Below are 25,238 nucleotides of genomic sequence, written 5' to 3' on the forward strand. Positions count from 1 at the left end.
AAGGTTCTTGGCTTCTAAGGCACATGATTGAAAGAATAATGCCTAACCACAAATAACTTGTGTGACATTATTAATCCAACATGACCTCCACCAAGTGAATGGACTCGCAAGTCAACTTGCTAAGGAATACTCCACACAAGTCGACAAGACTATGCCATTCTCCTATCTTAAAGTGCACTCGAGTTCGGGTATAGAACTCATCTCACAGAGATCACCAAGCAAACAACAATTGTATATCAAGCAATTCAAACATTACAATCAATACAGTAATCCCAAATTGTACAAAAATATGTCATATAACAAATAAACAATATCACACAACAAGGGTGAAAAGTAGGCAAAACCACCAAGGAGATTTTCCCCAGCAGAGTCGCCACTTTTCTGTAGCGGTGTATTCATCACTTTATGATTTATAGACTAAATCAAAAGCAAAGCATACAAAGTATAGAGTCGCCACCGCACTTTTATTTATCCGAAGGAATGGCTAAAAAGCGAACAAAAGCCTAAGAAGTTTTACACATAGAAAACTAATGAAAAGATCAGAGATCTGGGTAAGGGGTTAATTACGCAATGGGAAGGTGTTAGGCACCCAAAACGTCCTAGGTACTCCTAGGGAGCCCTTTTCACAACTTTTTGTACGAAATGTTATTTGTTTATGAAATATTTATTGTGCAAACATGATTGAAGGGATGAGAAAAGAATATACAAGTTATTATTTTTGTGTTTGAACAGATGAACCCGTTGCCTACGTACCTTCCATGAAAGGTAAGGATCAAAACGCCGTAGTTCGGCTAAAAGATTTCCAAAAGTAAGTGAATTGATTTTAAAACAAAAGCCCTAAGGTCTTTCCTTACCAACGGGAGAAAACTCAACCAGAAACAACAATCCACCATGCGAGGATAGCTTCAACATACTAGTGAGGGGTTAACCCAATAATAAGTATGGAAGACTTACAATCAACTCACTAAGGATGTGGTGAGGTTTACATCAACCACTATGATAATTGAAACCTATGGCTAATGTATTAAAATACATCAAGAATGGACAAAGCCACAAAAACAATTGAATGAGTAGGATTAACCAATTATGAGTATTTACAAAATATGGTCAAAGTATGATTATGATTCAATTCAGAAAGAAGTATTATAAACAACATAAATGGATACCGGATGCCAATTACTGGACTTACACCAATCTCACAACCAGAAGGGATACCAGATACCAATCAATGGATTTACACTAGTCTCACAAAACAAAGATAACAAATGCAACATGGATACCAGATGCCAATCTATGGAGTTATACTAGTCTCACAAAACAAAGAAACAAGGATACCAGAGGCCAATCAATGGACTTATACTAGTCTCACAAAGCAAAGAAACAAGGATACCAGAGGCCAATCAATGGACTTATACTAGTCTCCAAGGAATGATCATAGGAAACAAATGCCAATAAATGGACTTACAATTGACTCCTCACATAAACAGACAAAAAGCAATAAGAAAAAGGAAACAAGTTGCCAATAAATGGACTTACACTTGACTCCTACCAAATCACAGGAAACAACTGCCAATAAATGGACTTACAATTGACTCCTCAATGGTCATAGGAAACAACTGCCAATAAATGGACTTACAATTGACTCCTCAATGGACAAAACAAAGATGTCACAAAACAATTAATAATTGATCATGAAATGATTATACAAGTAATGATGATAAATGCACAAAGACACACATAAGCAAATATGCACAGATGAATCAAGTAAGCAAACCAACAAGTCAATTAGCACCCACTATATACAAACAATTAGGCTCAAGCAAGGTTAGGCTTTACAGCCAACTGGAATGGGGTATTTTGAGCTCTTAACCCTAACATTGAGAGTTAGGGTGAAGCATATGAAATGGAGATGAGGGGTGTGCCTCATAGCTCTTATCCCTGGTCAGGGAGAGCTTTAAATAATGGAAAGTGTGGGAGTTCAGAAAGTTGGAACTCTTCTCCACAAATGATTGACTCTATAAGATCTTGGGTTATTATTCACCATGCATCAACACATGGTGTGAGCAAGGTGAATGACACACTGAGTAGCAGGAGATGGATTACACACCTCCTTTATCTGCCAATTGCCTCATAAGAGGACTTTTCCTGCTTGGTACAAAGTTAAACAAACAAAAACATGGCCTCTTAAAGAGGGCTTCAGACAGGTGCCTACCAATAACAGTAGGTCTTCCAGACTACATGAAGAAGAAGGATTATACCTAAGTGGTTAAGCAACCAAGCAAAGCAAAGTTCAATAAGAACTTAAAGCAACTTATGTACCTGAAAACAACTAAACAAATCAGTTCAACTGTAAAGACAAACAGACCACAGTCAATAAGCAACCAACAATCCCAATGTACAAAATGTGTAAGCCAAAAGGCAAACTCAAATGAGTTAGCATCATCCTACAAGACACACAATGTTAGTAATCAAAAGCAAACATCAATGTTCAAGTGATGAAGCATCATCAATTATGGAACTTGAATGCTCAACCTGAAATCAAAGCTCAAATGTAAGCCACAAACCACTAGGTCAAAGCCTAGGGTCAAAGATGGAGAAAAAATTTAAAACAGAAGCTGAAATTTAACACAAAGCCACTTCAATCTCATATGGACATATCTTAAAAAGTCTCACATCAAAATCATTAACCAAATGCATTTCATGATCAAATGAAGTTCAAGGCAATTTCAAAGCTCATATGTGATCAACATGAATGAAAAATCTCAATTAAAACAGAAATGATTCAAATAATTACAACAAAATTTATGAGTAATCAAGACATTCATAGTATGCATCACACAAAAAATCAGAAGCATAGGACATCATTTGGTATGGCAATCTCATGGTACAAGTTGAACATCAAAAAGTGTGACACAAATTGTCACACCAACTTAGCATGAGCATAAAACAGCAATGGAGTATAGGAAAAATACCAAACCAAAACCAAAATGTCAAGCAATGTGTCTAGTTTCATCATGCAAAATGTCAGGTTCATTGGATAAGAAACAAGCATTTCACAAAGAGATAAGCAAGGCAAGGTCAAATATGGATACATGCTCACATAACCTAGCACCAAATAAAATCCAGCCAAGCACAACTTTGGAAATTATGATCATTAAAAAATAGACAGAATAAGGATCACAATGCAAAAAATTGGAGTGAAATTGATGCATTTTCCTATTTGTTTTTATTTTTTGAAGTTAAGAAAAAAAATTGGAATCAAAATGAACAAACATGGCAAATTATGGAGGGAAAAGGAAAATCAGCATGGCAATTTGAATTAATTCCCTCGCTGGGAATCGAATCCGGTATGGATTCAAAAGAAGCGCGCCAAGCCAAGATGACACGCATCGTTTCATTTATTCACGTGGCAAGTCAGCGCTGAGGTGGTGTGGTCAAAGCAACCTGAGCCAATCAACATGCAAGCAAGGCAAAACGTGTACCAATCATGAACAAGCCCTAGTACACTGTGGATGGAAACAGAAAAGCGTTGCCTGGACATGGAAAGCGTGGCCTATGGAGTTCGTAGCTAATTTCCAGATTTTCGTAGCAAAAGCCTAGCAAGATCATAGCAATTTCTGGAAAATGAATACGTTCAAAGGTTGAAGATGAAGATCATGATGATCTTCATCTGGATTTTCCAGATTTTGACAAAAGTGTCCAGAAATCATCCAAAAGTATACCAATCGATTCATCATGCAATGTACATCAAGGATTCATGATCAATTCACGCAAAAACATCAAAACAAACACGGATCGAAGAGAATAAAATTCATCATCAAACTTTCAATCATCCATAACTAACTCAAAACAGCACCAAATTACACGATTCAAAGCTCAAATTCATCAGCACACTTAGATCTATACAAATATCATAATAAATTTGAGAATTAGAGAGATTGATTCATGACCTCTTGAAGTGCAGATCCTTTGAATCGTGTTATCCAAGGCTTGCAATGGCTCAAAGTTCCTCTATGATGCTTGTGGAGTTGATTGAAGGAGAGATTGAAGCTCAATTGCACATGAATCCAGTAAATTTTGAAATCACCATTGATGCTCCAAGCTTTGAGTATGAACAAAACAGGCACGATGTGCTTCAATTCCACGTTCAATTTTACTCCAAAATGCCTCAGGATCAAGAATCAATCAGTAGAAAGTGTTCTTGTGTGAAGAAATTGCAAAAAAATTTGAGAGAAAAATTTGAGTGATTTCAATCTAGATCTGAAAAAATGAATGTTAATCCCTGAATGCAGTTATGATTATTCTTATATATGCCATGCTAATGATTCTGTAATCAAGTTTAGGCCAAAGTTAATCAAGATTAACTAAATGTAAGGTGTATGTGAAAAAATGGTTTTTCACCTCATGCATGTGGTAGCCACGTGAACAGTGCTCAAAGCTGATCAAAAATCACTTAAAATGAGTTCATGCACCCCTTGGAATTGGTTTTGTATGCATACAATCATTAAAAATGGTTTTATGAAATTTCCCTTCAAAAACTTCATGAATGAGTACATGATAATGCAAGTGGAATTCAAGCCATGTAATGCATGATTTGGAAATTAGAGGTCAAGAGGAGAATGTAGCAAAAAGAACCACTCATTTTGGAGCTTTGGTTGAAAAGTTATGCTCATTTGAAGTCCCATGCACACTTTGCCATGATTTGATCATATCTCCTCATCCACACATGAGAAATTCATGATCTTGGACATTTTGGAAATGGGAGAGAAAGATCTACAACTTTCATGTTCAACAAAATTTCATTTGAAGCATTCTTGATGATGTAATATTGAGTTGAAGTTGGTCCAAAACCCTTTCATTTTTGGAAAGTTCAAATTATAGGTCACTTTCTATTTTGGGAAACTTTTGACTGGACCTCAAATTCTTCAATGTGAGTGTTTGAAATGTCAAATGAGACTTGTTTGAACATGAATGAAGTATTTCTAGTCACTTTCCACCTCCAAAACCACAATTGACTTGGCAGTTGACTTTGTAGGTCTTCAGATGACTTGGAAAATGTCTGATGAGATTCAAGCCTCTACCACTTGGGATTTTGCTTCAAAATGACATCATAGCTCATATGAACTCTTGTGAATGATTTTGGGGCCCAAATCTCAAGAATGACCACCATCTATTGCTCAATGGATGCTTTTGATTGCCTTGACCTGTTAATGCTTCATCTGCAAGACAAAGGTTAGATGACATATTTTTGTACTTTTTGGTTAGTGGTAAAAAGAAAAACAATGATATACAAATGCAAGGAATCCTTGGTGATTAAGAATCACTCTCAAAAAGATCCCCACCCCTAGGGAAGGAAGCAAGGTGCACAATGATCCTTGAGGCAATGCAATGTTATAATACGAAGCCATGAGGGATCTTAGGGACAAAATTGGGGTCTTACAGTAAGACCATTGATTGGCTATCTGTTTCCTATTCTGTTTGTTTTGTGGAGTTAGATGTAAGACCATTGATTGACTATCTGTTTCCTATGTTGCTTTCGGAGTTGGAGGTAAGACCATTGATTGGCACTCCATTTCCAGTTTTGTGGTTCTCTTATGAGACCCTGCTTATTTGCTTATTGCTTTGTGTTGCCTGATTCCGAAGGAACTTCCTTGGATCATTTCTATGATCTTGAGAAAGCAACCCCTATTTGTGGTTTTGTCCCTTAACCTTTTTATGCATAACTTTGAACCTTGTTTTCATCCTTAACCAAAACCAGAAAACTTTTGTGCAAACATTTTCACTTGTTTTCAAAACTAGAAACCTAGGCCTTAAGCCTTTGATTTTCAAACTCTCATTTCATTAATACTCATTGTGAATGAACTTTAATGTCATACTTTGACTTCATTTTTGTGAATAATTCTAATTGGTTAATTCAACCCACTCAATTGCTTTTGTGGCCCTTGTCCACTTGTTAATCAAGTTTTCATGCATTAGCCATAGATCTGAATTATCATAGTGGTTGATGTAAATCTCACTGCATCCTTAGTGATTGAATTGTAAGACTTCCATGCTTATTATAGGGTTAATCCCTCACTAGCATGTCGAAGCTTTTCTCACATGGTGGATTGTTGATTTTGGTTGAGTTTTCTCCCGTTGATAACGAAAGACCTTAAGGCTTTTGTTTAAAATCAATCCACTCACTTTTTGGAAGTCTTTTAGCCGAACTACGGTGTTTTGATCCTTATCTTTCATGAAAAGGTACGTAGGCAATGGGTTCATCCATCCAAACACAAAAAAAATAAAATTGTATATTCTTCTCTCATCCCTTCAACCATGTTTGCACAAAATAATTTCATAAACAATAATCTGATACAACAAGTTGTGAAAAGAGGTTCCCTAGGAGTACCTAGGATGTTGTGGGTGCCTAACACCTTCCCACAACATAATTACCCCCTTACCCAGATCTCTGACCTTTTATTAGTTTTCTTTGCGTAAAACTTCTTAGACTTTTGTTCGCTTTCTAGCCATTCCTTTGGATAAATAGAAGTGCGGTGGCGACTCTATCTTGTATGCTTTGCTTTTGATTTAGTCAATAAATCTAAAGGCGATGAATACACCGCTACAGAAAAGTGGCGACTCCACCGGGGATTTCAAATTGTATTCCTAGTGGGTTTGCCTACTTTTCACACTTTGTTATATCATATTTGTATATTGTTTATGACATATTTTTGGTGCTATTTGGGATTACTGTATTGATTGTAATGCTTGAATTGGTTGATATATCAATTGCTTGCTTGCTTGGTGATCCTTGTGAGATGAGTTCTATACCCGAACTCGAGTGCACCCTATGATAGGAGAATGGCATAGTCTCGTCGACTTGTGTGGAGTTATTCCTTAGCAAGTTGACTTGCGAGTCCATTCACTTGGTGGAGGTCATGTTGGATCAATGATGTCACACAAGTCATTTGTGGTTAGGCATTATTCTTCCAATATGTGCCGTAGAAGCATATGACCTTAGTTTACCAAGCCCATCTTGGCCTATTTTAGGACGTAGTGCGGAGGTCGTTCAGATGTCATATCTGATGCGATTGTTACGCGATACTACACTCATAAGAGTCTCTCTTGAGAATATTTTTGGAATACGAGTATTCGTTCCTCCGATAATATTCGAAAGATGGGATGATGACTATGGGAACCTCTGGTAGAACATGTTCAGCAGGTTTAAACCATAGTACACTCCCTTTGGGTGGTTCTTAACCGAGACTCCATGCTCGTGACTCGCAACAAACCCGTGATTCATGGTTGATCCTTTCAACTATCGCTAATATCAATGGAACTTGGATGTTGATAAGGTGAAAACCATAATCCACCAAAATGGATGATTGATATTAGGGATAATAAGAGCCATCCCATGACCTTTGTCTGGTGTGCTTTGCTTGATCCTTGAGTGTGATTGTTGCATTCATGCATTCATCTGCATCCATATCATCAGATAAAAAGAAAATTTTCAAGGAACTTAAGGGGTTTATTTGCAAAATTTTCAGATATGGAAAGACAAAAAAGGCATACAAAGAAGTACAACTTCAGACAACCCGATCTGAAAGAGTTAAGGAATCTAACATCCTATGTATTAGATCCCTTGGGTTTCAAAGCTCGTTATGGGAAGCTTCTGCCTCTTCTGACTACTCAGGTGGATGAAGGGTTGATGGGTACTTTGGTGCAGTTCTATGATCCTCTGTATCACTGCTTCTCTTTTCCAGACTTTCAGCTATTGCCTACCCTCGAGGAGTATGCTCATCTTGTGGGTATTCCTATTCTGGATCAGTTGTCGTTCAGTGGCTTGGAGAGTATTCCTACTTCTCAAGAGATAGCTGACATGTTGCACATAGATGAATCCTTGGTTAAAGCTCATATGACTACCAAAGGTGGAATTCAAGGTCTTCCTTCTGAGTTCCTCATCGCTCAAGCTACCATTTATGGGAAGGCCATGAATGAGGATGCCTTTGAAGCCATATTTGTGCTTCTCATCTATGGATTGGTATTGTTCCCCAACATCGACAAATTTATGGATGTGAACGCTATTAGGATCTTCTCTGCTCTTAATCCTGTTCCGACTCTGTTGGGTGATACCTATGTCTCTTTGCATCTGAGGAATGCAAAGGGCGGTGGCGCTATTGTGTGCTGTTTTCCTCTGTTGTATAAGTGGTTTATTTCTCACTTACCGCAGACGGTCGCCTTCAAGGAGAACAAGGGATGTCTACGGTGGTCTACGAGACTTATGTCTCTCACTAATGATGATATCTCTTGGTATGATCGTGTATATGACACTGTGCAGATTATCGAATCTTGTGGTGAATTCTCCAATGTGCCTCTTCTTGGTACATGTGGGGGGATTAGCTATAACCCTATCTTAGCACGTCGTCAGCTTGGGTTCCCCCTAAAGGATAAACCTAATAACATTCTGTTAGAAGGTGTGTTCTTTCAGGAGGGTAAAGATCCCCAAGGCCTGAAAGCCAGGATGGTTCGCACTTGGCGCAAGATTCACAAGAAGGGTAGAAGTGAGTTGGGTCCGAAGATTTGCATAGCTTTGGAGCCGTATACTACTTGGGTAAGGAAGAGAGCATCTGAGTATCTCATGCCTTATGATTATCCGAGACCTACACCTTTGGTTGTGGCTGGGCCTTCAACCCTCCCTAACCAAGGCGTAGAGGAGTTGAGAGACGAAGACCTTTCACGTGCCTGGATCCGTGAAAGAGAAGAGTTGCTCCAACAGCTTAAGGAGAAGGATGCTCTGATTGAGTTCCTCGAGCATCAGGTGATTGATGATCCGAACGATGCATGGACTTCTCTACTTCCTCAGTCTTCCAAGTTCTGGAAAAAGGAGGTATGACAGACTCGCCAAAGAGAAGGCAGATATGGAAGCAACATATGAGAGAGAGATTAAGAGGCTTCGTGCAGCTTATCCTCCGGCATCCTGAGCTTCTAGGGATCCATAGGATGTTTATTTTCCTTTTCTCTTGTAATGATTGACAATGCTGTACTTCTTTTTTCTCAAATATATTTGATGAGATATTTTCCATATGCGATCAAATGCTTAATATTCAAAATTTGCAAATAATACCCTAAAAGTTCCTTTGAAAATAAAAACAAATCATATGCACGAGCATTGCATGCATCATTCGCATAAGCAGGTGTTGTTCTGGTCTTCTTGTCTGTGGCCTAATTTTGTGCTCTTCATTTATTTTGAAGATAAGCTGACTCATCGGTACTACACCAGAGCCAACTCTGCAAGATTGATGGATCATCTCGAGCAAGAGAACCGTGAGCTGAAGGACGAAGTCGCCAGACTCACTGCTTTGATGGAGTCTTTCCTTGCTGCTCAGAACCAGTCGTCCCCAACACCTGCAACTCCTCCCCAGAGGACAGTTATTTCTGAGATTGTCTCTTCGACAGTGCCAGCTGCCAGTGCCCATTTTGTGCCAACAGCCATGCCGTCCGGGTTTCTGTGGGGGATGCCTCCTAGTTTTATGCCTGATATTCCTGCTCCAACTTTTGCTTCCATGCCGGCATCTAGCCCGGTCATTGTTGTTCCTCCTCCTGTCGTGCATACCGTTCCTAGGGTAGACGACACCATCTATCATTCTGAGCCACCTGAGGGCCCAGATGTTCATGAGAAGATGGATGCGATGAATGACCAATTTCTTGAGCTGCGCAAGGAATTGAAGACCCTTCGAGGAAAGGATTTGTTCGGCAAATCTGCTGCCGAGTTGTGTTTGGTTCCGAGTGTGAAAATACCTGTGAAGTTCAAGGTCCCAGACATTGAGAAGTACAAGGGGAACAGCTGCCCGCTCAGCCACCTGGTTATGTATGCCAGGAAAATGTCTACTCAAACGGATAATGATCAGCTGCTTATTCATTATTTCCAGGACAGCCTGTCCGGTTCTGCACTGCGTTGGTATATGAGTTTGGATAGTGGAAACATCCGTTCCTTCAATGATCTTGGCGAAGCCTTCGTCAAGCAGTACAAATACAATGTGGATATGGCTCCTGATTGGGATCAGCTCAGAGCCATGTCACAGAAGGATAAAGAGACATTCAAAGAGTACGCCCAGAGGTGGCGAGAGTTGGCAGCTCAGATTGTGCCTCCGCTGGAAGAGAGAGAAATGACCAAAATCTTTCTGAAGACTTTGAGTTCATTTTATTACGAGCGGATGATCGCTAGTGCTCCTTCGGACTTCACTGAAATGGTGAACATGGGGATGCGTCTAGAGGAAGGAGTCCGTGAAGGACGGCTATCTAAAGATGAAGGCTCTTCTAGCAAGCGATATGGAGCATTTGCTAAGAAGAAAGATGGAGAGGCACATGCCGTACAATCCCACGTTAAATCCCGAAGACCCTCTGTAAAGAGGAAGCCTGTGCGTCATGCCAGCAATCAACATTAGGTGGCTCATGTAGCACCTGTCTTCAGAGACAACCAGCAGTATCAGCACAATAATCAACAGCAATCTCAACAGCAGTATCAACAACAGCATCGCCCTCAGCAGCAGGCCTACCAGCCTCACAACAGTAATCCAGCTGGTACGAATTATGAAAGGAAGAAGATCACTTTCGATCCGATTCCAGTGTCATATGCAGAGCTGTATCCCTCTTTGATAGAGCGGAAATTGATTACTCCCAGGGATCCCCCGACGATACCTGCTAACCCGCAGTGGTGGTATAAGCCTGATCAGCATTGTGTTTACCACTCTGGTGCTCCGGGTCATAACGTGGAAAACTGCTTTCCGTTGAAGACTAAGGTTCAAGACCTTATAAGATGCGGCATTTTGAGCTTTGAGGACGCAGGTCCTAATGTTACGAAGAACCCATTGCCCGAGCATGGGAAATCTGTTAACATGGTCCAGGGTTGCCCTGGCAAATACAAGGTCAAATATGTTAACCATATCCGACAGTCATTGGTTGAGTTGCATCGTCTACTGTGTGATTAGAGTCATTTGAAGCACAACCATGACAAATGCCGTATCTGCTTTGTCAACAGATTGGGTTGTCGCCAAGTGCATAGAGATCTCCAGGAATTGCTAGACGATGGGACCATCGAGATCCTTCAAAACAGGAATGTTGATGAAGATGAACCAGAGGTTAATGTGATTTCTCCGGTGTTCAGGATTCCTGAGCCTGTTGTCATTCGATATGATGGTAGCAAGCAGAAGGTTTCTCCTTCCATGATTATCAAGCCTGCAGGTCCTGTGCCTTATTCGTCTGATAAAGCAGTTCCCTTTCGTTACAGTGCCGTTGCTGTTGAAGATGGGAAAGAAGTGCCTTTGCCTTCATCCTCTGTTGTGAACATAGCTGATGTGAGCGGGTTGACCCGAAGCGGTCGTGTGTTTTCTGCACCCCCGAAGCCTCAGGCTGTTGCTGACTCTGTTGAGCGTCCGGTTGGGAATGCAATGGATCCTCCGAATCCGGCACCTGTTGTTAAACCCTCCTCTGTACAAAAGACTCCTACTTCTTCTGTTGGCCCTAGTGGCATTATGAATGAAGACTGTGATGAGATGCTGAGGCTCATCAAGAAGAGTGAGTACAATGTTGTAGACCAGCTTCTACAAACGCCGTCTAAGATCTCCGTATTATCTTTGCTTCTGAATTCAGAACCGCATAGAGAGGCTCTGCAGAAAGTCTTGGACTTGGCATATGTTGATCATGATGTCACTTGAACAGTTTGACAGCATTGTTGCAAACATTACTGCTTGCAACACTTTGAGTTTCTGTGACTCTGATCTCCCTGAGGAGGGAAGAGACCACAACATGGCTTTACATATATCCATGAATTGCAAGAACGACGCCATGTCCAACGTGCTGGTGGATACTGGGTCATCTTTGAATGTATTGCCAAAATCCACTCTCTCTAGATTTTCATATCAAGGGCCTCCCATGAGGCAGAGTGGTGTTGTTGTGAAAGCTTTTTTATGGGTCGCGTAAGACTGTGATTGGGGAAGTTGACCTCCCAATCAAGATTGGACCAAGTGATTTCCAGATCACATTTCAGGTTATGGATATCCACCCATCTTATAGCTATCTCCTTGGTAGACCATGGATTCACGAGGCTGGCGCCGTGACATCCACCCTACACCAGAAGCTGAAATTCGTCAAGAATAAGAAACTGGTTGTGGTAGGGGGAGAAAAGGCTCTCCTGGTTAGCCACTTGTCTTCCTTCTCATACATTGATGCTGATGATGAAGTTGGAACTCCTTTCCAAGCTTTATCTATAGCCGAGCCTGTTGAGAAGAGGTCTCCTTCATTTGTTTCCTATCGAGATGCGAAGCTGGCCATTGAATGTGGTGCAGTTGCTGGTCTAGGAAAAATGATTGAGCTTGAAGACAACAAGTCCCGGGCTGGCATTGGCTATTCTTCAGGGGTCTTCAATGAGAAAGGGTTGTTCAAGAGTGGAAGTTTCATCCACGCCGATCAAGCTGGAGAAGCTGCTGCTATCTTAGAAGAGGATGCAGAGGACTCTGACAACTTTGTCATCTCTGGCGGGGTCTGCCACAATTGGGTCGCTGTGGATGTTCCTACAGTCATTCATAAGTCAGCGTAATATGTTTGCCTTGTTTAAAAACCCTTCTCCCATGCCAAAAGGAGAAGTGATGACATTGTTGGCATCATATATACAATGATATTTCATTCAATAAATTCATGTTAAACATTTGTTTTTCCATTTGTTTTCACTTTTTGCTTTTTGCATGAAATTGGTGATCACAAAAAACCCTAAAAACAAGAATAAAAGCAATCCTTTTCATCTGCATAATGATTTGCTTGTTTAAATTCTAAAGTTTTCATTATCCAAAATCATTATGCAGGTTGATTCTAAAACCCATTGAACATAATGATCCAACGCCATCTCCCAATTTTGACTTCCCTGTATTCGAGACAGAGGAAGATGATGATGAAGGGATTCCTGATGAGATTACCCGTCTACTTGAGCACGGAAAGAAGATCATTCAGCCGCATCTCGAGAATCTGGAAACAGTCAACTTGGGGTCTGAAGATTGTGTTCGAATAGTGAAGATTGGGGCACTCCTTGAAGAGTCTGTCAAGAAGGGGTTGATCAGTTTGCTACGAGAATATTCCAATATCTTCGCTTGGTCGTACGAAGACATGCCAGGTTTAGATACAGATATTGTGCAACATTTCCTGCCTCTGAAGCCTGAGTGCGTTCCTGTGAAGCAGAAGCTCAGAAGAACTCATCCAGATATGGCAGTGAAGATCAAAGAGGAAGTTCAAAAGCAAATTGATGCGGGGTTTCTGGTGAATTCTACATATCCTCAATGGGTGGCCAATATTGTGCCCGTGCCTAAGAAAGACGGAAAAGTCCGAATGTGTGTCGATTACAGAGATTTGAATAAAGCTAGTCCGAAAGATGATTTCCCTCTACCACACATTGATATGTTGGTAGACAATACAACTAAATTCAAAGTCTTCTCGTTTATGGACGGATTTTCCGGATATAATCAAATCAAGATGGCACCCGAGGATATGGAGAAGACAACATTCATCACACCTTGGGGAACATTCTGTTATCGAGTGATGCCCTTCGGTTTGAAGAACGCCGGAGCCACATATCAACGAGCTATGACTACCTTGTTTCATGATATGATGCACAAGAAGATAGAGGTCTATGTCGATGACATGATTGCTAAGTCAAGAACGAAAGTTGAACATGTTGAGCACTTGTTGAAGCTTTTTCAGCGTTTGAGGAAGTACAAGCTTCGTCTGAATCCTAACAAGTGTACATTTGGAGTCCGTTCTGGCAAGTTATTGGGCTTTATAGTCAGCGAGAGAGGTATTGAGGTTGATCCTACAAAGGTCAAAGCAATACAAGAGATGCCTGCGCCCAAAACTGAAAAGCAAGTCCGAGGTTTTCTTGGTCGCTTGAATTACATTTCCAGATTTATATCCCACATGACTGCCACATGTGCGCCGATATTCAAGCTCCTCCGGAAAGATCAGTCCCATGATTGGACCGAGGATTGCCAGAAAGCTTTCTACAGTATCAAAGAGTATCTGTCTGAACCTCCGATCTTGTCTCCGCCTGTAGAAGGAAGACCTCTAATCATGTATCTGACTGTTCTTGAAGACTCAATGGGTTGTGTCCTCGGTCAGCAATACGAATTGGGAAAGAAAGAATCTGCTATCTACTACCTGAGTAAGAAGTTCACTGATTGTGAGTCTCGATACTCAATGCTTGAGAAGACATGCTGTGCTTTGGCTTGGTCCGCTAAGCGTCTATGCCAGTACATGATAAATCATACAACTTGGTTGATATCCAGAATGGATCCAATCAAGTATATCTTCGAGAAGCCTGCTTTAACAGGGAGAATTGCCCGTTGGCAGATGTTGTTATCTGAGTATGATATCGAGTATCGAGCTCAGAAAGCTATCAAAGGTAGTGTCTTGGCTGACCATTTGGCACACCAGCCAATTGAAGATCATCAGTCTGTTCAGTATGACTTCCCAGACGAGGAGATTCTGTATTTGAAAATGAAAGATTGCGATGAGCCTACACTTGATGAAGGTCCAGAACCTGGTTCCAGATGGACGATGGTGTTTGATGGCGCTGTAAATCAGTACGGAAATGGTATTGGGGCAGTAATCATTACTCCTCAGGGCACACATATTCCTTTTATAGCAAGGCTAACTTTCAAATGCACGAATAATATGGCTGAGTACGAAGCCTGCAGTATGGGATTGGAAGAATGCATCGATCTGAGGATCAAACACCTCGATGTGTATGGTGATTCGGCCCTAGTTGTCAATCAGATCAAGGGTGAATGGGAGACGAATCAGCCAAGTCTCATCCCGTACAGAGATTATGTGAGGAGGATTTCAACGTTCTTTACAGAAGTTGACTTTCATCATATTCCTCGAGAAGATAATCGGATGGCAGATGCACTTGCCACGCTTGCTTCCATGATTGTGGTCAGGTATTGGAATGAAGTTCCCAATATCACCGTGATGCGCTTGGATAGACCAGCTCACGTATTTGCAGTTGAAGAAGTCAAAGACGATAAGCCTTGGTATTTTGATATCAAGAATTTCCTTCAGAGCCAGATTTACCCGCCTGGGGCATCTGTGAAAGACAGGAAAACTTTGAGGAGACTAGCAGGCAGTTTCTACCTCAATGGCGAAGTGCTTTATAAGATAAACTTTGACATGGTTTTGCTCAGATGCGTGGATAGACACGAAGCAGACCTGTCGATGACTGAGGTCCATGAGGGTTCATTTGGTACTCATTCCAATGGACATGCCATGGCTAGAAAGATGCTGAGAGCAGGCTACTATTGGCTGACAATGGAGTCTGACTGCTGCAAATATGTGAAGAGATGCCACAAGTGTCAGATTTATGCGGACAAGATTCATATTCCTCCGACACTTCTGAATGTGATTTCATCACCATGGCCCTTCTCCATGTGGGGAATCGACATGATTGGCATGATTGAACCGAAAGCGTCCAACGGACACAGGTTTATTCTCGTAGCAATTGATTACTTCACCAAATGGGTTGAAGCCGCATCATATGCGAATGTGACCAGGCAGGTGGTCATGAAGTTTATCAAGAATCAGCTTATATGCCGTTATGGTGTGCCAGATAAGATCATTACTGATAATGGATCTAATCTGAATAATAAGATGGTGGAAGAATTGTGCGCTGAGTTCAAGATTGCACACCATAACTCCTCTCCTTACAGACCCAAGATGAATGGGGCTGTTGAAGCTGCTAACAAGAATATCAAGAAGATTATCCAGAAGATGACAGTCACGTACAAAGATTGGCACGAGATGCTGCCATTTGCTTTGCATGGATATCGTACATTTGTCCGCACTTCAACAGGGGCAACCCCTTTCTCTCTTGTTTACGGCATGGAGGCTGTTCTCCCAGTAGAGGTGGAGATCCCATCAATGAGAGTCTTGATGGAAGCCAAGTTGACTGATGCTGAATGGATTCAGAGTCGTTACGACCAGCTGAATCTAATTGAAGAGAAGCGATTGACTGCCATGTGCCATGGTCAGTTATATCAGTAGAGAATGAAGAAATCATTTGATAAGAAGGTCAAGCCTCGTGTGTTCCGAGAAGGTGACCTTGTGCTCAAGAAAGTCTTGTCTTTCGCGCCCGATTCTAGGGGCAAGTGGACTCCAAACTATGAAGGTCCATATGTTGTCAAGAGAGCCTTTTCAGGCGGAGCTTTGATGCTTACAACTATGGATGGGGAGGATTTCACTCGTCCTGTGAATTCAGATGCAGTCAAGAAATACTTTGCCTAAAAATAAAAACAGAATGGCTTGCTAAGTTGAAAGCCCGAAAGGGCGGCTTAGGCAAAAATGAGCGTCTCGGTGGATTGAAAACCCGAAAGGGCGATCCAGGCAAAAATTAAAGACATGAAAAAAAAATATATTTGCATCCCGCTAGATTGAGTACCTCACCCTGGGGCAATCTAGGCAAAAATTAGGGATTTGGCAAGTAACTGCATCCTGACAAGACTTTCTGTTTCACAACCGTCTTTTCGTCAGAGATTCTCGCTCAGTCATCGTCAACTGAAGCTTCAGATACATCGGATTCAAATTGGTAGAGAAACGGTCATTATGTTCAATGTAGCCCTCTTCCCAATATATATCACCGATTTCAAATTTTGTACAGATCTATGGAGTCTTGCCATTTGCAGGCTACCATTCTATCAAATCAATTTGAGCTTTTATCCAATTATTTGCACTCTTATTTGTTTCAATTCAACAAACATTTTGCATGTTTTAATTGATAAAATGTCATTGTTTTAAACAAACAAATTTTTTCAAAATCGTTTTTAAACAAAGTGAACATTCACAATGATGATAGGATACTTAAGAAATTCACAGTGCTCTCCCAAGGGTGGCATGATTTCCAACAGGGTAAGACTTTTGTTCATATTCCTGGCATGGCTGTATCCTCTTTCTCCAGATTGTTGTTGGGGTTTCTCCCCAAGCAGAGCTTCTGTTGAGTTTTTCCCCCCAAGCAGGGTATTTGTTGGGATTTCTCCTGAACAGATTTTGTTGAGCAGAGCCTTTGCTATGACTCCTCCTCGTTCAGAGTGCTTGTTGAGGTTTTCACCTCCCCTCCCTTCAGCAGAGCAGTGATTCTTTCCTCCTCAGCAGTTGTGGTTTTTCCTTTTGGAAGGTTCAGTATTTGGTGGTTGATCCCCAGTCCCCCTTCTCCTCCTCGGATAAATCCCCAGTAGATTTGTGGTGGCAGGATGGATTGTGTATGTGTTGATTCCTCCCCTGCAGAGAGTTGGTAATTTCCTGATATCTCCGATCCCTAGTAGAGTTGCTTGTGTGGCAGGACCTACTTGTGTGATCTTTTCTCCCTCGGTGGGTTTCCCCCAGTGGAGTTGTTTGGAGTTGCTTTCGTGGCAGTTTTCGCCTATGCAGTGAGCTCATCTTTCCCAGCTGAGACTGATGATCCATCCTTACAGAGATCTTGCTGTTTCCTGATCCCATCAGAATTGTTTATTCTCCGGTGATCCTGGCTTTCTCTCCTGTGGTGTAGTACCGGGCGTTTGTTCCCTGGGCCTATTTGTGTTAGATATGTCTGTTTGTCAACATTCATCAAACATAAATCACGCATATTCATGCATATCATAACATTCAGATATTCATGTTGCATTTTTGCCATATATCTTTTGATTATTGTCTCCTGCTAAGTGGTGATGTGGATCTCCCCAGTAGATCTCCAAGAAGATGTCGAGTGTCTAATCTCTCAATTTAGAGTCAGCCCCATAAGCAGAAAGTGTCTATCCTTTCCTGCCATCTCCCCACTGAGATACATCCTCGTGGACGACGGTTGTTTCCGTTTCCTCCCAACACATATATTGAGATGGATTTCCCTATTGAGTTATATCCTCATTAGGATGAGTCTTGATTCAGTTTGCCTTTTTGGTTTGATCCTGAATTGGCCTTTTTGTGACTGTCTCTTGGGCTTCCCCGTGGTATAAATGAATAATTCATTCATATTATCCCCGGTGGAATTTGTGGCTTCTACCCAATAACCGGTAGTTGTAAGTCCTATCTTTGTGGTTTCTACCCAGTAACCGGTAGTTGTAAATCCTATATACCTTTTTTCCCTCTTTGCGGAATCTGTGGTTTGTTTACCCAGTGATTGGTATTTGTGAACCTGTTGTTCCTCAGTAGAGTTTGTGGCTTCTACCCAGTAACCGGTAGTTGTAAGTCCTATCTTTGTGGTTTTCTACCCAGTAGCCGGTAGTTGTAAATCCTATTTTCTTGCTCTCTAGCAGAGTTTGTGGTTTTCTACCCAGTATTCGGTAGTTATAAATCCTACTTTCATCCCCTAGCAGAGGTAACCTTTATGGTTCATCCTGGTTGATGGCGGATTTTGTGGTTTTCTACCCCGTATTCGGTAGTTGTAAATCCTATGTTGTTGTTTTTTCTCCCTATCGGAGTCTGTGCTTCCCTGTGGAATAGATGGATAATTGCTCAGTAACCGGCAATCATTCGCCTTATTCTCAGCTAAGTCTTTGGTCTTCTACCCAGTATTCGGTAGTTGTAAATCCTATTTTCTCCCTTGTGCAGAGTTAACCTTGTTGTTCATCCTAACCGATGACGGTTACTCATCCGTGGTTTTCTATCCAGTATTCGGTAGATGTAATCCCCTCTTTGTGGTTATCTTCATCCAGTATTCGATGTCGATATTCCCTCCTTCTTGTGGATAATTGCCGTATGCTAGCAATTTTATCCTCAGCGGGTCCTTTCACCGTTTGCCAGTGATATGTTCCCCGGATCATTGATTCTTTATCAATGCATCCCCAGTGAGTCATATTTCATCTACCCTTTTGTTGGTAATGTTTGTTGCTCCCTTTGATCGGTTATCATTATATACCTAGTTTTGGTATCCCGATGCCTTTCTTTTCGGATGATTTATCCTTTATTAAACCAGTAACCGGTTGTGGATAATCTTCCATGCGAGTATATTATCTACGTTCTGACGATAATAGATAATGTATCTCATGCACTCTTCAGTCGAAGCCTATTGTGTTTCCCCAGTTGAGTAAGATTCGTGTTCCTTTGCGGAATCGAATATTCATTTCTACCCCTTTTTGAGCATATCTCCCAGTAACCAGTGATATGTCTCCTGGATAATTGCCGTATGCTGGAAATTTATCCCCAGCGAGTTATCTTTCGTCTACCCTGTTGTTGTTGGTAACGATTGTCTCTCGTTTCGGTCGGTCACCTATTATATACCCAGTAACCGGTATCCCTGGTGTTCCTTCCTTTCGAGTGAATTATCCACGTTCTGACGGTAATGGATAATATATCTCATGCACTCCTTGGTCAAAATCTTTTGATTGTTTCTCCAGCGGAGTAAGATTCGTATTCTTTGTAGAATCGAATGTCCATCCTTTAACAAGTTTGCGTTTTGCTCTCTTCCAGGATGATGAGTGTTTTGGCAGTAAAAACGAATTCACGTCTCGGTCGGTCACCTATTATATACCCAGTAACCGGTATCCCTGGTGTTCCTTCCATGCGATTGTACTATCCACGTTCTGACGGTAATGGATAATATATCTCATGTGCTCTTTGGTTGAAGCCTTTTGTCCTTCCCCAATTGAGTAAGATTCGTTTTCCCTTTGCGGAGTTGAATGTCCATCCTGTAAGTCGATTTGCTTTTTCAAGCCCTCCTTCAGGATGATGAGTGTCTTGGTAGTAAAAACCAATTCACGTTTCGGTCGGTCACCTATTATATACCCAGTAACCGGAATCCCTGGTGTTCCTTCCTTTCTGCTCCCTATTATGACCTCGGTCCCCTGTGGAGTCAGATTTTCCTGAGTTGATATACTTTTTTCAGGTCTTCCTCAGATGTTTTTGGTTGATTGATATCTCTCACCCTTATACCGGTCTTAGATATTCATTCTTCCTGAGCGTGTTGTTCTTTCACCCAGTAACCGGTGTTCATATCACATGTCTCTTTGAGTTTGTTACCCAGTAACCGGTAACATCTCACCCCCTTTGCTTCCCCTGGAGAATCTTTGTTAGATTTCCCCATCGGAGTATTTCTGTTGTGATCATTCCCTGTGCTGTATTGGCGTTTTCCCCAATACATGCATTTTCCAGGCAGAGTTGTCTTGTTAGCTCTTTCCCCAGCCTGAGTCCGGATTTTTATCCGAAGTATCCTTTGTGGATAGTCTTGCTGTGTTGGTGTATTTCCTAGCACATGCATCTTTGAGTCAGCTTGAGTCTTTCCAATGGATTTGTTCCTTTTGGAAACTTTTTCCCCAGTGTCAGTCCTTTATTCCCTAGTATAGTCTCCAGTTTCAAGTCGTGTCCTGCTCACGCATTCTTTTTCTTTTTCTTATCCCCATAAGAGTCCCGTCAGAGTCTCTGTTCCATTAGGAAGTGCATAATTCCTGTGAATTTGTCTTTTCTCCTGATTTTCTTTTCTTCTTTGTGGACCCGTATTCCCCACAGAGTTTGTTTGTTTTGCATACATACATTCGCATCATGAGGTCTCTTAGGGACCAAAATTTGTCTCTTTGTTATTATTTAAGCCCATTCTACCGCGTTGAGATGGAGATTTTAACCTTCACTTCTCCGGCTAGAATGATCTTAAATAGGGGCATCTGTAAGACCCCAATTTGTCCCCAAGATCCCTCATGGCATCATATCATAGCATTGCATAGCCTCAAGGATCTTTGTGCATATTGGCTTCCTTTTCTTTGGGTGGGATCTTCTGTTGAGTGGTTTTGGATCACCAGGCATTGCTTGCATTGTATATCATTTGCTTTTCTTGTTTAATCACTAACCAAAAGCACCAAAAAACATGTCATCTAACATTTGTTTTGCAGTCTAAGCAAGCCACAGGTCAAGGCAATTCAAGTTAATCCTTTGTGCAAGAGATGAAGTTTTCATTGAGATATGGATCATTTGATCTTTATATTGAGCTTATATGAGCTAGAGATCCATTTTGGAGCAAATTCCCCAAGTGGCAAAGGCCCAAGTTCATCAGGCATTTTCAGGTCATCTGAGGCCCAATATGATCAACTGTGCAGTCAATTGAAAGCTCTGAGATGTGGGAAATGATTTGAGACATCTCATTCATGTTCAAACAAGGCCTATTCATCATGTCATACATCTATTGAAGATTTTGAAGTCAAATCAAAAGTTTCCCAAAATGGAAAGTGACCTATAATTTCAAGTTTCCAAAAATAGCAAGTTTTTGGTTCACATTCAACTTAACTTTACAACATAAAAGAAGCTTCAAATGAATTTTGGTTGAACATGAAAGTTAAAGATCTTTCTCTCCCATTTCCAAAAAGTCCAAGATCATGAGCATCTGATGAATGGTTGAGAAGATATGGCCAAATGATTGCCAAGTGTGCATGGAACTTCAACAAGCCATAACTTTTGATCCAAAGCTCCAAAATGAGTCACTCTTTTTGCATATTGCTTCTCATGACATATATTTTCCAAATCTATCATTGCATTGCATGAAATTTCATCACATGACCATATGCCCATGTGATCACACTAAAATTCACCGTATTTCTGACTCCGATTTCGCATGCATTCTTAGCTTTTATTGTTGTTTTGCTTTGTTATTTCTTTGTTTTCTTATGTTTTCAGGTTTTTATAATAATCGGAGCTCGAATCGGGAAAAGGAGCGAAAAAGGAGTGAAAACGGGCGAAAACCTAGAAATTCAGCGTTTTGCACTTACGGCACCCACCGTGGCGGGCGCCATGGGGTTAGCCATGACGTGGCCACGTCTCAAGACCACTCCTCAACCGTCAAGACCCACGATCCCCACTCCATCATCCCCTGTAGGGACCATGGCGGGCGCCATAGGCCTGTGGCGGGCGCCACAAGGCCAAAATCAGTAACCTCCACTTTTTAGTGGAGGGGCGTCCCTGTCATTTCATGCTTTCAGTTTTTACTATAAATAGGACCTTAGATTTTCGTTTTTCTTCATCCAGAATTAGAATTCTCTAGGCATATATCAGTTATAAAGCAGTTGCCATTCCACATCGGGGTGCCTCTGCAATCGAGTGATCGAGTCTGTAATCTGTCTGTGGTTCGAGTTTTTGGAGCACTCTGGAGGAAGTTAATCCTGCCGCCATTTTAATTCAAGTTCGTATTTTACTTTTATTTATTTCCTGCACTCGCACATTTACGTTTTTTATTTCCTGCACTCGCACATTTACGTTGTTTATTTCCTGCACTCGCACATTTACGTTGTTTATTTCCTGCACTCGCACATTTACGTTGTTTATTTCCTGCACTCGCACTTTACTTTGTTTATTATCCGCACTCGCTTTAAATTACTTTTATGAAAAACTATAAAAAGAATATTTACTTTATCATGTCTAACTAATTCTATAAAGGTTAGAATGTAAGGATCGTAATTAAACCAGTAATCAGTATAATTGTTCGTGGAAACACCTAAGGGCTATCTTATCTTTCAATTCAAGTAATTGTTTTTAACTATTTCAAAAACAGCCAAAAGCGCTTTGTCTAGTTTATTAGGAGATTTTAGATTAAAAAGAAAAGAGATTTTAAAACGATTTTCGGACGCGTTAGGAAGTTTAAACTCTGGTTCGTAAGAACCTCTTTTTGCTAAGAAGTCCAGGTTAAAATACTTTTCAACTTAGTTAAGATACTATATTTCTTAAAAATAGGTTTACTACTCTAACGCAGTACGCACCTTTTTATCCGTGACAATAGGAGGGGTTGATTAGAGAGTACAACTCGGTTCTGAATACGCGAAAGCGACAGTTCCTGTTAAATTAGTTCTTTTCAAAGGAGAAAACATTGCCCATAAGTAGTTCCACTAACAAGTACTGGATTATCATTGATTGCGTGAATTACATTCGAGCCTGTCTTTATTTATTATTTAAAATTATAATTTTATTTACCATTGCACCCTTATTAAAACCCTTAAAAATAGTTGCCTTAGATACACACCATAACAACAGGTTTGATAGATTGACACTTGGTCTCTGTGGATTCGATAATCTTTTATATTACTTTGACGTGATTCGTACACTTGCGAAAAACACGCATCAAGTTTTTGGCGCCGTTGCCGGGGACCAATTTCGTCAAATTTCATTACCCTGTAGTTATACCGTTTAGACTAAGGTTGTTACCCACCGGTCAATGCGAAAGACTCGCAGTGCCGGAAGTTTAGTAGACCCTCTAGCTGAACCTGAACGTTACGCTCGCGCACGTTTATTTTTCCATAGGAATAGGATAGCTATGGCCGAAGAACAAAACCGAAGACCTCTTAAGGACTTCGCCCAACCATCAAACGAGGAACCTAGTTCCAGTATAGTAAACCCCGTTATCCCAGCCAATAATTTTGAACTTAAACCATCCCTGCTGCAATTAGTGCAACAGAGACAATTCTCAGGTCTCGCTACTGATAACCCAAACCAACATTTAAAAAACTTTCTTCAGTTAGCAGTCACCTTTAAAACCAATGGAGCTTCTCCTGAGGCGATACGCTTAAGATTATTTCCCTTTTCCCTCAGAGATAAAGCTCTATCATGGTTAGATTCCCTTCCACCCAATTCAATAACAACTTGGGATGACCTTAGGAAAGTTTTTCTTGCTAGATATTTTCCCCCAAGTAAGACCGCTCTTCTTCGAAACCTTATAACTAGATTTACCCAACTCCAAGGAGAGTCGTTGTTCGAAGCCTGGGAGAGATATAAAGAACTATTAAGAGCATGCCCACACCATGGCTTAGAGAATTGGCTAATCATCCAAACCTTCTATAATGGACTTCATTATAACACTAAGATGACCATCGACGCTGCCGCTGGTGGCGCACTGATGAATAAACCTTACCCTGAAGCTAGTGCCCTTATCGAGGATATGGCCCAAAACCATCAATCATGGGGAGTAGAACGAGCGACAGTGGAAAAGAAGGAAGCCCAAGGAGGAATACATGAGCTAAGCTCTATAGACATGATGCAGGCTAAAATGGACGCGTTGGCCCTTAGAGTCGAACATATGTGTACAACTCCGAATACTGTAGCCGCAGTTTCGCCGAATTGTGAGATATGTGGAACGCAAGGACACCAATCCGCCGAATGCAATCTGTTAAATGAAACCAACACTGAGCAAGTGAACTATACCCAAGGGAACCCATTTTCTAACACATATAACCCTGGATGGAGGAATCACCCAAACTTCTCCTACAAAAATAATAACCCTATTCAAAATACCGCACCTCCGAGACAACAAGGTTACCAAGCCCCTAGAACAAATCAACCTATGCAACCTGTACCGCCAAACCCGAGCTTTGAAGAAATTGTAAAAGATTTCATCGTTGCTCAAAAACAGAAAAACAAAGAGTTCATGAACCAAAGCGTCCATGTTAACGAACTAATTACCCAGTTAGGAACCAAGGTTGATCAAATCATTACTCATAATAAGATGCTTGAAACCCAGATCTCTCAGGTAGCGTTAAACCAAGCCCCACAGACTACCCCTGGAGGACAGTTCCCTGGACAACCTCAACAAAACCCGAAAGGGCAAGCTAATGCCATTACTCTACGAAGTGGAACCGCTTATAAGGAGCCTTTAAACCCTAGATTAAGTGAGCCTGAAACTTCTAAGAGGAGTGAGGAAAAGGAACCAGAGAAGCCTGAAACCCCGGAAAGTCAAGAAAAAGGAGAAGAACCTAAAAATAAAACCTATGTACCACCACCGCCATACAAACCACCAATACCATACCCTCAAAGATTAAAGAAAACCCAAATCGATAATCAATATCAAAAATTCGTTAAGGTTATAGAAAAACTTCACGTAGAAATCCCCTTTACAGAAGCCATCACCCAAATACCTTCTTATGCTAAGTTTCTCAAAGACATACTTACGAATAAACGTAGACTTGAAGATCCGAAACCCGTGGAATGTAATTCTATTTCCGAAGATAGGTTAGCAAAGAAAGATAAAGATCCCGTAAATTTTTCCATTCCTTGTATTTTAGGGAATCATGTCATCGAAAAAGCTTTTCTAGACTTAGGAGCTAGTGTGAGCTTAATGCCTTTAGCAGTTTGTGAGAGATTAAACTTAGGAGAATTACAACCTACTAAGATGTCGCTTCAATTAGCCGATAGATCCGTTAAATACCCTATAGGCATACTTGAAGACGTCCCTGTTAGGGTGGGTCAGTTGTTTATACCTACTGATTTTGTTGTCATGGACATTAAAG

General features: G+C 41.0%; 1 non-coding gene across 1 annotated transcript; it reads right to left on the reverse strand.

Annotated features, from left to right (window-relative positions):
• Positions 1 to 23,656: 23,656 nt before the first annotated feature.
• LOC127134192 (small nucleolar RNA R71) lies at positions 23,657 to 23,763 on the reverse strand. The gene has a single exon (XR_007807947.1). It is a non-coding gene; the product is annotated as a small nucleolar RNA R71 (small nucleolar RNA).
• Between the last annotated feature and the right edge of the window lie 1,475 nt (positions 23,764 to 25,238).

The sequence above is a fragment of the Lathyrus oleraceus genome, chromosome 3 (genome assembly GCF_024323335.1).
Source record: "Lathyrus oleraceus cultivar Zhongwan6 chromosome 3, CAAS_Psat_ZW6_1.0, whole genome shotgun sequence".
Taxonomy (NCBI): Eukaryota; Viridiplantae; Streptophyta; class Magnoliopsida; order Fabales; family Fabaceae; genus Lathyrus; species Lathyrus oleraceus.